This window comes from Malaclemys terrapin, chromosome 1 (genome assembly GCF_027887155.1).
Source record: "Malaclemys terrapin pileata isolate rMalTer1 chromosome 1, rMalTer1.hap1, whole genome shotgun sequence".
NCBI classification, from domain to species: Eukaryota; Metazoa; Chordata; order Testudines; family Emydidae; genus Malaclemys; species Malaclemys terrapin.
This window is the reverse complement of record NC_071505.1, coordinates 259,486,488-259,500,573: the sequence shown is the minus strand read 5'-3', so window position 1 is coordinate 259,500,573 and position 14,086 is coordinate 259,486,488. Positions and strand designations below refer to the sequence as shown.

The 14,086-nt window shown below is 48.1% G+C and overlaps 1 protein-coding gene across 9 annotated transcripts in view; it reads right to left on the bottom strand.

Annotated features, from left to right (window-relative positions):
• Nucleotides 1–14,086, bottom strand: part of GPC5 (glypican 5) — a 1,011,494-nt gene that overhangs the window by 388,933 nt on the left and 608,475 nt on the right. For 2 of the 9 annotated variants that reach the window (XM_054011999.1, XM_054012024.1), the window contains one exon: nucleotides 11,978–12,043. The exons of the other annotated variants lie outside the window; for them this stretch is intronic. The gene's annotated coding sequence lies outside the window, so the exon portion shown is untranslated. Of the gene's footprint in view, nucleotides 1–11,977; nucleotides 12,044–14,086 lie in introns of those variants that run through there. 9 annotated transcript variants of the gene reach the window in all.

Below are 14,086 nucleotides of genomic sequence, written 5' to 3'. Positions count from 1 at the left end.
ACCCAGGCTATAGAAGTCCCATTTTTGTCCCATCAAATTATGTTCAGCTTCTGATAAGATAAACTGTTACAAATCACCATTTCCCTTTGCTGGCATTTGTGCTGGGCTCATGGTGTCATCACTGCTGCAGCACTCACTGTACTTGAAGTTGCAGGGGTAGTGGAAGGTGAAGAGAAGAGAGGAAAACCAGGCAATCTAGGCCAGTAGTTCTCAAAGCCAGTCTGCCGCTTGTTCAGAGAAAGCCCCTGGTGGGCCAGGCTGGTTTGTTTACCTGCCGCGTCTGCAGGTTCGGCCGATCGCAGCTCCCACTGGCCACGGTTCACCGCTCCAGGCCAATGGGGGCTGCAGGAAGGGAGGCCAGCACATCCCTCGGCCTGCGCCACTTCCAGCAGCCCCCATTGGCCTGGAGCGGTGAACCGCGGCCAGTTGGAGCCCCGATGGGCTGAACCTGCGGATGCGGCAGGTAAACAAACCAGCCTAGCCCACCAGGGGCTTTCCCTGAACAAGCAGCAGACCAGCTTTGAGAGTCACTGATCTAGATCCTAGTCTGCAGAAGCTCCTATTATAAAAAGAGCCATCCTTATTGACAGTTTGTGACAGAATTTACTCTTGAGTCCACACCCTACACACTTATAATAGTCATAGTACAAAGTATGCCTTTTGAGGTATCATTTGAAAACTCATAATTTGTTGGTCATTATTGTCCTGATAAAATCTGTGTGGCAAGATTGTATGTGAAGTGATAAGATTCCACTGTATAGTGTTCTTAACATATGTGCATGTTATTTCTACTAAAGAAATAACAAACTTTATATAAACTTATATTTTCCAGGACAGAACTGGGCAGTACAGGACATACATTTCTGGGGGAAATCTAAGACTGGGGGTGTGTTAGAGTCACCCTCCAGTATAACCAAGGCTGATACGAACCAAGGTGTAGCTGGATGGCTGAAGGACACACAAACATTGCTTGGAGTGGCTTGAATGCTGGAGGCTGTTTGTGAGCATCCAACTGGAGGCTATGGCAGCAAAGCATTGTAAAGGGCACCCCAGTTAAAGGGTGAGGGTGACACAGCTACCAATTAGCCTGGATTTTACCCTGGTATGTGTCACAGCCTCAGCCGAGATGCCAAGGACTGCAAGGGCAAGGGAGAGGCAATTTTCTTAGACCCTTTAAAATGGTCCTTTCCTAGTTCAAGGTATGGACAAACTGATGAAGTTGTGGGAGGGGTGAAGCTTGCACTACCTACAGAGTGCCTGGAGCTTGTGACCCTGGTTTTCAGGCTTTCAGAGTGATACCATTTACTAGCAATAAATTAACTAAATAAGAGAAATGGAAAAGTCTGAGAAATGAATAGAAGTCCCACAGTATGACACTCCTTTAGCTCAGTCTATCACTAAGGAATTAGAAATAACAGATCTGAATTGGTATGTTTAAAGACGTCTGAGGTTTTATTGCTGCAGCATTTATGTATACTTTTACTTCTTATTTTTCTAAGTGCGAAAATGCACAGTTTCAAGGGAGTTTTTTTGGTATGATGAACATGTTTTTATTTTGTTAATTGACACAAGTGACAAGAAAATAAGGATGCAGTTTCTTTGAGGGAAAATAGACACAGATGTCATCTGTTTGATCCCAGAAGAATTCTAGCCTGTGGTCCCAAGCAGAAGTGCTTGAAACTTTTGTAGCAAAATAACTAGTGCCTGGTTTCCATTTTCATTGCAAACCAGAAACTTGGACCAGATTTATAAGCTAGGTTTTGCTGAACATGATATTAGTTTTCAGGGATCTAGAGCCAGATTTTACAGAAGAAATGTTAGTGATGCCATAGTTTTGAAAAAATTCAGACAATATCTAGAAGGTTTGGCCAAGTTTGGGATCCATTTACACTCAGAACTAGAAGTGAAACTCAGAGTTCAAATTCAGAAGAATTGACCCATGAACCCTGCAAATCAGAAATGCAGCATTTACGTGGCTTTGGTAATCACCGCTAGGTAATTGCCACTAGTTCACTAGAGCAGGGTTTCCCTAGAGGAGGGTTTCTCAAACTTCATTGCATTGTGAACCCTCTTTTGACAACAAAAATTACTACACAACCCCAGGCAGGGGGACCGAAGCCTGAGCCTCACTGCCCTGGGCAGGGGGGGCAAACACAAAGTCTGAGACCTGCCACCCGTGGGGGGTGTGTGTGTGTGAAGCCAAAGCTTGAGGGCTTCAGCCTTGGAGAGGGAGGCTGTAACCTGAGTCCCACCGCCCAGGGCTGAAGCCTTTGGATTTCAGCTTCAGCCCTGGGCAGTGGGGCTCTGACTTTGGCTTCAGCCTCAGGCCCCAACAAGTCTAATGCAGACCCAGGTGACCCCATTAAAACAGGATCACAACCCACTTGGTAGTAAATAGGTTGAGAACCACTGATCTAGAGTTTAGCATTCTCTGCTATGCATATGCTTTCTCTCAACGGGAACCTCCAGCAATTTCAGAAATCATCACCAAAAGTTGCATTAGAATCAAGTGTTTGACTTGAAGCCCAATAGGCTCAATTTCCCCGCCACCCCCTGCCCCCAAAGAGCTAACCAGTCAAGTGCAGGGAAAGGAAAGGAGATAGGAGGAGAACCTTTTCCCCTACACACACTATTCTGCCAGGTCTGGAGAAAAAACATCACCCTTTCCTAAGTCGTAGTCAGCTGTGCAAGCTCTCTTGCAGATCTCAGAGCCCACTGATGTGCAATAAAAGATATTCCAAAGCACTGAGCTATCCCTACTGACCAAGATGTGTGCTACGTCCAGGGCCGGCTCCAGGCACCAGCCCACCAAGCATGTGCTTGGGGCGGCACCTGGAGGGGGGCAGCGCAGCGGGGCGCTCCGGCCCGAGAGCGGGGCCACGACTGGGCTCGCCGCCCTCCCCATGGCACTCCTGCCGCCGGGGGCTCTCCGCCCTCCCCTCGGCACTCTGGCCGCCGGGGAGAGAGGAGAGCCCCGGCTGGGCTCGCCACCCTCCTCCCGGCGCTCTGGCCCCCGGGGAGAGCAGAGAGCCCCAGCCGGGCTCTCCGGCCGGTGGGGGATTGCTCGGCGCCCTCCCCTGCCGCGCTGGGGTTTGGGGGGGCGGCGGGTGGCTTTTTTGCCTAGGGCGGCAAAAAAGCCAGAGCCGGCCCTGGCTACGTCTACACTGCAGCTGGCAGTGAGATTCCCAGCCCATGAAGACAGACTCACACTAGAGGGGCTCAGGTTAATGCACTGAAAACAATAGTGTGCACATTTCAGCTCAGCTCACATTTCAGCTCACACTTCTAGGCTTGAGAACCCAAGCCACAACATCCACACTGCTATTTTTAGTGTGCTAGCTTGAGCCCCATTAGCACGTCTCTGTCTACCCAGATTGGGAGGCTTACTTCCAGCTGCAGTGCAGACATCAGCTGGGGCTCACAGGGTGACAGCCAGTCTTTTGACTCCGTCTGTTCTCTTCTCACAAGCAGTGAGAGGACAGAAGCAAGTTCTCTCTCTCTCTCTCTCTCTCTCTCTCTCTCTCTCTCTCTCCTCCCTCCAGGCCTGTTTTCACAGATTCCTCATGCAGAGCAAAAGGATGGGGAATAGGGGAAAAAACCCACACAAGACCAGTATTTTCAATCCCTTCTGGTGACAGATTGCCCCCTCCTTGATCTGAACTAGCTAAGAGGTGATGCCAGCCATTAAGCAGTTCAGTAGGGAAAACATTCTCAGGGTTGCCTTTACTGTATGTCTGGCCTCCGTTAGTCCATTAACATGGAAAATCAAATATGTAACACATTCACTCAGAGTCTGATAAATATTATAAATGGCCCATTGTGTAAAGTTGCTGAGGCAGACAGTGTGGTCATTTAAAAGCAATTAGATGCTGTCCTTAGGCGAAACTGGCATTAAGGACCCAATCCTGCAAGGTTCCAAGAACTTACTATAGAAATCACTTCAATTAAATGAGAGTTTAGAACACTCAGCACTTCAAAGGGTCAGACCCTAGAAAGAGAAAAGTCCTTGATGGACTGAATGGACTTTTCCTCTGTTTCCTTTGTTATTATATCTGCTTTGTTCAGTATAGTTATGGTGTCCATAATGAACTCCTATTTTCAGGAATTTATAAATTGGCAGCCAAAATTCATTCTCTGCTGCAAACAGGGTCTTTCCCTGAGAACATTCTCTCCCACCTCACACTCAATTTGTACTAATACCTATCTGATTTTTTAAAAAAGATTTTTATGGAAGAGTAGAGAAAAAAGAATAAAGAGAGAAATACAAGCTCATGGTTTGAGGTGCTTTGTTGCGCCACAAATCTACACTGTTTGGAAGAACCATTGATTCCTAAAGTGGTCCAGAGCCTTTCAATATTCTGAAGAGTGAAAAAGTTCAATCATGTTCATGCAGAATGTCAATAAGTTGTTAAAATTCATAAGCATTTCTTGTAGATGAAGCTGGACCAAGTAGTCACATATTATGAAGTCTGAAATAAAATGTGTGGGGAAATAGAACAGGGGGGCCTTCTTTTTAATAGCCAGAGCTTTGAATCTGTGAGCCCCGAAATAAACCCTTTAACAGAGATCTTGTTATGCTGATTGCCTTTACACAGAGTAACACAGGCCTTAAGCCTGAGCAAGACTGAACCACACGGTTCTCTGCCAAACTCGGTCAAGGGTAATGACCGGGGGGGGGGGAGAGAAAAACACAGAACAATGCTAAAAGCAACAGCAAGAAACTGCTTTAGCAACATAATAACCGCAAGTTTATGAAACCACTCGAAAAATAGAATATCCGCTTACATTAAGAAATTGCTTTTGCAAAGAGTTAATCATCCTTGCTGTTCCAGCTATTTGCAACATTTTCTAATGCCAGCTACCTGCAAATTAACCAATCATAGACCTTCTTTAAGCATCCCATGGTAACCCCCCTTAACCCTTCACCGAAAACCCCCAGAAAATAACGTGCCTTACCGAGAAATGTACCCAAACTGGTGCCAAGCCCCACCCCTGAGGAAAACCGCCAAGCGCCCCTCTACCCAAATAAACACCCACTTCTCGAAAAATAATGAGGAGGGGGGGGGGCTGACCCAACCCCAGTTTCTTAACTCATGACTGACTCATGACTCACCCCAACCCCAATTTCTTAACTCATGACGTATTGTTTGTACTTTGCTTGCAGTTTAATGAAATAAAAACCCGCCTGTGAGCGGCGCTCAGTCTGTCAGTTTTCGAACTGCACCCCAAATGCATTTGGTACATATTGCAATAAAGGCCTCAGGCTCTGAGTCTGTGAACTAAAATCAGTGCGTGGGTGATTCTTTCCATGACAATTTGGGGGCTCGTCCGGGATCACTCGATATCTCACCGGGCAGGAGGACCGCAGACTGCTTCCACACTGAACCCAGGCGCCAGGTAAGAAACCATTGTCTCTATTCGGGTCTCAGTGGAAAGCTGCCTGTAGGCTCTAGCTTTGGGGGGATACGCTGTGATCTGAATCTTAAGGCAATAGACTCAGCTGACTGATGCTCGCTCTATTGGCAGACCTATTTGGCAGGTTGCTATGTAATCTTTTGCTTTATGCTATGCAATCCTTATTATTCTCTTTTGGGAGCGTCGGGAGTCGTCTGTTTTGTTTTTTGTGTATGTAAGGGTCTTAAACCCGATGGTTTCCTTAAAACAGCCTCGGTGAAATTACTGGGACACCCATCTGGCAGTTAGAGTGCCAGCCCAGAATAAAAACAAGTTTCGGATGACAGGAGATTATACAGGCAGGAACGGAGGCTGAATAGAGTGTTCCCATCAAAACCAGGGAAACCGTCACTGACATCAGAAAAGTAGTCACCCCTCGGGTAAAAGACCCGAGGGTGGAGGGGAGTTGGAGATTGACAAGTAATTGATAAATGCCTTCTCTCTGTGTCCGGATATAAGCTCCCTGTTTAATTAGAGGGGGGCTGTACTCGGACGGAGTGAGTGGGTATGTGGGCTGAGGTCCCTAACCTCCTTGGGGACAGGGGAATGGAGTAGGCCAACTTGGAGGCAGATTGACCAGGTGACCCGCCTTATGGGACCCGGCCCCTGTCCCGGGGAGGAGGGGAAGTTTGTTTACTATGTGGTGACCTCCGATGATTTCCTAGATTTTTTGCGCTATATAATTATTTTTTATGGTGTCTTAGTTGGCTTTGTGGCTCTTGCCCTCTGGGAGGTGGTTTCCCCAGGGGGGAGTGAAGGGCCGGCTGCTGAGGAACCCTGGGAAGGTGGACCCCGAAGTGAGTAGGGGAAGGAATCCACCCCCTGGAACCCACTGCAGGCGGGGAAAGGGACCGAGGAGAGCGGAGATCCCCGCCTAGAGTGACAGCAGTGGGGTGAGGCCAGGGCACCCTGGAGCCTACTACGGGTGGGATAAGGGACTGGGAAAACCGGAGACCCCCACTTAAGTAAGTAGTAGTAGGGCAGGATTTCAGGGAATCCCGGAGCAGCCGAAGGAGCAGGCAGGACTCCCACCAGCAATAGGCTGAGTGGCCAGGTTGGCCCTGCGGCCCGGGGATTGGCAGCCCTCACCACCAGCAGTAGGCTGTGTGGCTGGGTAGGGCTGCTATAGCAAAGATCCTCGATTAGGTGTAAACGTGGTTGTGATTGTGGGTCGTAAGGTGGTCCAGGGACTTGCTGCAAGCGGGGTAAGGTACCAAAATAGCGGAGACCCCCGCTTTGGGTAAGTCCTTATCCTTTCTATCCGTTAAGACGATTGTGTCCCTCCTCACTCGGAGAGTGGGGAGGCCCCTGGAAACCGTCCACGTACTCCTAGGCAGTAGAGCAACCCATCCCGTTCTCCTGAAGGCAGGCTGGTGCTCTCTCCTGGGAGAGGAGTGTACGGGGACCACCTCCCTGATCGGAGAGCGGGGAGGCCCCAGGGAATCCACCCGCGTACTCCTAGGTAGTAGAGTATCCCATCTCGTTCTCTTGAAGGTGGGACGGTGCTCTCTACTGGGGGAGGGGTGTACGGGGACCAAGCCTTTCCTAACCTTCTATGTGGTTGGCCTACGACCAAAACCCTCCCCCAAATCTTCCTCTGGAGCATGGACTCGCGTATGGAGTGAACTCCAGCCACTGGAAATCGTTTGCCAAAACCTGGGCAATCAGGCACCCCGTTCCTCTCAGAGGCAGATTGGTAACTTGTTGCCGGACAGGGTGCATGCGAGGACCTCCCAGTGGTGTGAATGTTGGGGGGATTGGCCTCACCCCAAGCAATAGAGGCTAGGAAAATTGCTCTCACCTGGAAAGGAGACCAAAGCTTATTGCAGTGTTTTAGTTTGTTGTTATATGGACATAATTGTAATTGTTTGCTTGCCAATAGCAAAGTGATTTTGTTTGAATAGCCTTTTCCCTGGACTTTGTAAATGGTCCGGGAGGAGGGTTGTTTGGACAGGATCATTTAATTCCCCTAAGTATTAAAAGAAGAAGTGTATTATATAAAGAAAATTTATAGTTTGCATCCCCGGCCAGGTTGCTACATCCGGCACCGACGGAGACATTGTTGGTCCATCGGGCTTGGTGTGGAATCCGGGAGAGGAAGGGAAATGCCATTCCTTGTTAGTGAGTGGCTAAGTTAACTAATTTGATGCTGCAGCATTCGCTGGGCGACCGGGCAGAACAGGGTTATACTGCAGTGATACTTTTTTGTTCTGTCGTCCAGTGGGTGTTTGGGCAAAAAGACATCTGACCATGGGGACCTCACAAACTAAACAGGTCCCAGCACTGGAGAAGGGCACTCCGGCCGCATATATGTATTCCAGCTATGGGACCTTAACGTCTAAATTCCTGAAGGAGTGGAATTGGAATACCAGGGATGATCCAAGTTTACAGTTCCCAGAGAAGGGGACTTTTAATTTTAATAAAATTCTACATCTTCGGGGAGCCTTATTAGTGCATAAGGCAAACCAAACCCAATGGGACGCATTTTTTAATTGGTATGGGGAAATGGAAAAACAGCGTAGGGAATTCATTCAGAAGAGCCTAAATAACACCCATGATAAAGTCAAAGCCCAATTAGAAGAAACAAAAAGACAATTAAAAGAAGTCCAATCTAAACCCTTAACTCCTCTGCCCGCCCCCATGTTCCCCGTTAGACAGTTGCCCTCCGCCCCTCAGACACCAATGGTCCCCCTTATAACCCACCTTCTGAGGACCTCATAGATTTCTATATAGAACAGGGAAGACCCCCTATGCAAACACGAAGACAACCAGAGGCAGAGCTAGGACAGGAACACCCCCGCCAGGAGGCAAGGGCTGTCCTGGAAGGGGATGAGGTGGATGGACAGCAGGCTGCATCGAGTTCAGCTGGGCACTGGTTCGCTTCCTCTCCCTCCAGTATGTTGGGCTCCAGGGGGCGTGGACCTCTGTTACCCCACCCTCCCCTCCAGGGAGCTGCCTTAAAGGAAAATTTGTCACCTCATGCGAGGTCCCGATCCTTCCATCTGGACTAGTTTTGGTTCTGTTTATCAGCTCCCTCCTAGCCTTACTTATCTTTCCCAAAACTTCCTCCTCCTGCATAGGGGGTCTTCCCTGTTCTATATGCCCAGCAAATGCTGCAGCGTCAAATTAGTTAACTTAGCCACTCACTAACAAGGAATGGTGTTTCCCTTCCTCCCCCGGATTCCACACCAAGCCCGACGGACCAGCAATGTCTCCGTCGGTGCCGGATGTAGCAACCCAGCCGGGGATGCAAACTATAAATTTTCTTTATATAATACACTTCTTCTTTAATACTTAGGGGAATTAAATGATCCTGTCCAAACAACCCTCCTCCCGGACCATTTACAAAGTCCAGGGAAAAGGCTATGCAAACAAAATCACTTTGCTATTGGCAAGCAAACAATTACAATTATGTCCATATAACAACAAACTAAAACACTGCAATAAGCTTTGGTCTCCTTTCCAGGCGAGAGCAATTTTCCTAGCCTCTATTACTTGGGGTGAGGCCAATCCCCCCAACATTCACACCACTGGGAGGTCCTCGCATGCACCCTGTCCGGCAACGAGTTACCAATCCGCCTCTGAGAGGAACGGGGTAGGGTGCCCGATTGCCCCAGGTTTTGGCAAATGATTTCCAGGGGCTGGAGCTCACTCCATACGCGAGTCCATGCTCCAGAGGAAGATTTGGGGGAGGGTTTTGGTCGTAGGCCAACCACACAGAAGGTTAGGAAAGGCTTGGTCCCCGTACACCCCTCCCCGAGTAGAGAGCACCGGCCCGCCTTCAAGAGAACGGGATGGGATACTCTACTACCTAGGAGTACGCGGGTGGATTCCCTGGGGCCTCCCCGCTCTCCGATCAAGGAGGTGGTCCCCGTACACCGCTCCCCCAGGAGAGAGCACCGGCCCACCTTCAGGAGAACGGGATGGGTTGCTCTACTGCCTAGGAGTACGTGGACAGTTTCCCGGGGCCTCCCCGCTCTCCGAGCGAGGAGGGACACAATTGTCTTAACGGATAGAAAGGATAAGGACTTACCCAAAGCTGGGGTCTCCGCTATTTCGGTACCTTACCTCACTTGCAGCAAGTCCCTGGACCACCTTACGACCCACAATCACAACCACATTTACACCTAATCGAGGATCTTTGCTATAACAGCCCTACCCAGCCACACAGCCTACTGCTGGTGGTGAGGGCTGCCAATCCCCGGGCCGCAGGGCCAACCTGGCCACTCAGCCTATTGCTGGTGGGAGTCCTGCCTGCCCCTTCGGCTGCTCCGGGATTCCCTGAAATCCTGCCCTACTACTACTTACTTAAGTGGGGGTCTCCGGTTTTCCCAGTCCCTTATCCCACCCGTAGTAGGCTCCAGGGTGCCCTGGCCTCACCCCACTGCTGTCACTCTAGGCGGGGGTCTCTGCTATCCTCGGTCCCTTTCCCTGCCTGCAGTGGGTTCCAGGGGGTGGATTCCTTCCCCTACTCACTTCGGGGTCCACCTTCCTGGGGTTCCTCAGCAGCCGGCCCTTCACTCCCCCCTGGGGAAACCACCTCCCAGAGGGCAAGAGCCACAAAGCCAACTAAGACACCATAAAAAATAATTATATAGCGCAAAAAATCTAGGAAATCATCGGAGGTCACCACATAGTAAACAAACTTCCCCTCCTCCCCGGGACAGGGGCCGGGTCCCATAAGGCGGGTCACCTGGTCAATCTGCCTCCAAGTTGGCCTACTCCATTCCCCTGTCCCCAAGGAGGTTAGGGACCTCAGCCCACATACCCACTCACTCCGTCCGAGTACAGCCCCCCTCTAATTAAACAGGGAGCTTATATCCGGACACAGAGAGAAGGCATTTATCAATTACTTGTCAATCTCCAACCCCCCTCCACCCTCGGGTCTTTTACCCGAGGGGTGACTACTTTTCTGATGTCAGTGACGGTTTCCCTGGTTTTGATGGGAACACTCTATTCAGCCTCCGTTCCTGCCTGTATAATCTCCTGTCATCCGAAACTTGTTTTTATTCTGGGCTTGCACTCTAACTGCCAGACGGATGTCCCAGTAATTTCACCGAGGCTGTTTTAAGGAAACCGTCAGGTTTAAGACCCTTACATACACACAAAACAAAACAGACGACTCCCGACGCTCCCAGAAGAGAATAATAAGGATTGCATAGCATAAAGCGAAAGATTACATAGCAACCTGCCAAATAGGTCTGCCAATAGAGCGAGCATCAGTCAGCTGAGTCTGTTGCCTTAAGATTCAGATCACAGCGTATCCCCCCAAAGCTAGAGCCTACAGGCAGCTTTCCACTGAGACCCGAATAGAGACAATGGTTTCTTACCTGGCACCTGGGTTCAGTGTGGAAGCGGTCTGCGGTCCTCCTGCCCGGTGGGATATCGTGTGATCCCGGACGAGTCCCCAAATTGTCATGGAAAGAATCACCCACGCACTGATTTTAGTTCACAGACTCAGAGCCTGAGGCCTTTATTGCAATATGTACCAAATGCGTTGCAAGCAGGAAAATAATGTGTGTTTTTATGTTAACATTGACCTCTGAATTCAGCAATGATTGCACTGTATTTATACACTAAATACAAAAGCTGCTAGCTCAAAAAGAGCCAGTAACATTCCATCTTAGCCTTATGAAACCCTTCAAGAAATCTGATTTACTGAATGAAAACAAAAGATGACAAAACACACAAGAAATTTCCTTAGCACCTCACTTCTTCTAGAAGCAGATGTGCTGATATCTGGAAACCTCAATTGAATTCTAATTCCCTTACTTGTGTTGTGTCAGGTTGAAATTTGCTTCCTCATGCTGACTACTACTTTACACCATGAGAAGTCCTTTTGAAATCAGTGGAATTACTTGAGTGAGGTGCTATTCAACATGAATAATAATATCACAATTTACTCCATGGAATAGTCTCATTGATTTCAGTGAGACTGTATGTGTGTGTTATAGGTTACAATTCAACATAACTAAGGGTATCAGATTCAGATCTTTATTTAATTTGCAGATCGTTGGCAATCTTATGACATCCCTTTGCAAACTCAACTTTATTTTAATATATTTTAATGTAAAATAGATATTTAATCATGCATAACCATATTGGACTTTGTCCCCAACAATGGGTCATTCACAGATTGTGAACATAAGACCTTTAGAAACACAGCACTGACATCCACCAATTCGGGGAAAGGAGCAAAGTGGGGAAATGATGCTGGCCTGCCCCTTCACTGATAAGATTTGCAGATAACAGAAAAATTGGGGGAGTGGTAAATAATGAAGATAAGTCTGATTCTGAACAGTCTGGATCGCTTGGTAAACTGGGCGCAAGCAAACAAATAATGTGTGTTTTAATACGGCTAAGTGTAAATGTATACATCTAGGAATAGATTATAGGCCATATTTACAGAATGAGGGAAGCATTGATTCTGAAAAAGATTTGGGGATCATGATGGATAAACAGCTGAACGTGAGCTCCCACTGTGAAGCTGTGGCAAAAAGAGCTATTGCTATCCTGGGATGCATACACAGGCAATTCTTGAGTAGCAGTAGAGAGGTTATTCTTTCTCCGGATGACTGCTGCTGGAATGCTGTGTCCAGTTCCAGTGCCCACAGTTCCAGAAGGATGTTGATAAATTGGAGAGGGTCCAGAGAAGAACCACAAAAATGATTAAAGGATTAGAAAACATGCCTTATAGTGATTGAACTTTTTGAGTCTAATCTATTTAGTTTAAGAAAGAGAAGAGGTAACTTTACGTTTAAGTAACTATATGGGGAACATGGGCAGAGCGTGAAACACCGGCCTGGGAAGGCTAGCACTCAGCCCCACCCCTTCCACCCGATGCCCCACCCATTCTGTGTCCTCCCCCACCAGACCCCAGAACCCCCCCCACCGCGGCCACTAGCCCCTGCCCCAGGCTAGCAGCCCCCAGCCCCAGAGCGCCGGGAGGGTGACCCCAGTCCCCTCCCCTGAGCCCAGGAGCACCAGAAAGGCAAGCTGCATGACCCCAGTCCCCCCCCATCCCCGGGGCTCCAAGAGGGTGGGCTGCACAGCCCCAGCCCTGGCCACTGTACAGGGGGAGCAGCAGACGGGACCTGAGGGCTGAGCATGGGCAGGGCCATGCCTGGCTGTCTGGGGAGGCCCAGCCTCTCTCAGCCTCTGATACCCATCACCCATGACAGGGAACAAATATTTAATATTGAGCTCTTCAGCCTAGCAGAGAAAGGTATCAATCTAACGGGTTGGAAGCTTAAGCTAGGCAAATTCTGACTGCAAATAAGATGTAAATTTTAAAATAAGTAATTATCCATTGGAACAAATTTATCAAGGGTCATGGTAGATTCTCAATCATCGAGAATTCTTAAATACAGATTTTGCCACTCTCACTCATTCTGAGTAGCATCTAATTCTGCAAATGCTTACATTGGTTTTCATAGGATTATTTGTGGAGAAAGTACTGCTCAGTGTTGGTAAGAGTGGCAGAATGGTACACAATGAAATTTGATTGTAAGATGGTTTCTGATGAGAAGGATAGAAGTCACATTATTGTATGGAACACAACTGCACTGGCAAGGGGATAAACCTGATGACCCAATACTGTACGTCTTTTCCATCTCTAATGTATATCTTTATTCAACATCATCTTTGTTAAAGGATCTGTTATTTTATTTCATTTTATAATGGTTTTCCAAAAAAAGTAGTGTGTCATCTTAGTTTGAGAAAAGGAATTATACTACCGCATCACAGGTTGAAAACAAGACATTTAGAGGCTACTGAACAAAGTGAATTTCACCAGTAAAGTAATACCGATGTTAAATAACTTCATGCCCATCCACTATGAAAATTCTCAGTGTTCATTAACTCTAATTTCCTTTTTCCTCACTTGTCTGGTACAGTGAATGGTCACAGATTGGACTGTAGTATATTTAGAGGAGATACTTGTTTAAAACACTCCCTATAAGGTATTTGTATGGGGGGGAATAATTAAATATTGTAAGGGAAAGTAGAGTTACATTGTAGAGACCATTTTGAACTATAGTTACTTCCCCAAATATTCAAAGCCTACTGATTTAATTTCTTGTTTATTCTGTGTAAAAAAATAAACAGAACAAAAGGCAATCTGAAACCTCCTACATGGGCACACAGATAGTCCATGTAACTACATGCATTACCATTATCTTACCCTTTCCTTCCCTACCCCATTCCTTCCTTTTTTTGGTGATGCTGACTGTTGCCTCTTGCCTTAAGTTACTAAGATCTTTGGGGGATATATTTTGTGTTTGTTTGTCCCCTAGCACAATGGAGCCTCAATCCAGATTGGGACTCTAGGTAATATTGTAACAAATTAATTATAACAGACTATCTAGGCATCTACACTGGCAATCAGGGCTGGCTCCAGACACCAGCTGACCAAGCACGTGCTTGGGGCGACACCTTGGGGCAGGGTAGCGCTTGATTTTTTATTTATTTATTTATTTATTTTGATTCGGCGGCGCGGCGCTTGGAGGGGAGGGCGGGGGCTTTGGGCGGCGTGGTGCTCGGAGTGGGGGCGGGGGCTTTGGGCGGTGCGGTGCTCAGAGAGGGGGTGGGTCTTCGGGCAGCATGGTGCTTGGAGGAGGGGCGGGGGCTTCAG